A 581-nucleotide genomic window follows, 5' to 3' on the forward strand; every position below is an offset into this window, starting at 1 on the left:
ATATTCAGATCCTGGAATTGAGAAAGGAGTTTATAAAACTCATCATTGTTGTCAGTAGAAGTGTTATTTTGAATAACATTGARACARTTTTTAATACAAGGCTGACCAATAGCGCAAGTATCACAAGGAGAAGATTGTAAATCTTCAGAGTCAGAAGATAAATAAGAGTCATCTTCACCAATGACGTAAGTACTATTAGTAGAGCTAGAATCAGATTGAGTATCAGGCTCATCATCAGAATTTTTGAAATTTAGAAAGATGTTTAARAGAGAATCTTTCGTATTCTGATCAATATTTAAATTATTGATCTTTTTCTTGGTCCAACAATTTGCTGAAGAATGGCCAATCTTGCCACAATTTTGACAAACAATTTTATTTTTCTTAAAACCCTGAGAGTTTTTGAAAGGTTTTCTGTGTTTGGAAAACTCAGGTTTTGCAGAGGCTTCARCTCTGTTCGATTTTTGCAAATCTTTGTTAAAAGGTTTTCTCTTAAACCTTTTTTTATAATCGCGATAACCAGAATCTTTATCGCGAGTCTTTTGAAATTTTCGTTTAGGTTTCTTATAAGGAACCTCCATACC

This window comes from Cynara cardunculus, assembly GCF_001531365.2.
Source record: "Cynara cardunculus var. scolymus isolate 2C chromosome LG 4, CcrdV1, whole genome shotgun sequence".
Taxonomy (NCBI): Eukaryota; Viridiplantae; Streptophyta; class Magnoliopsida; order Asterales; family Asteraceae; genus Cynara; species Cynara cardunculus.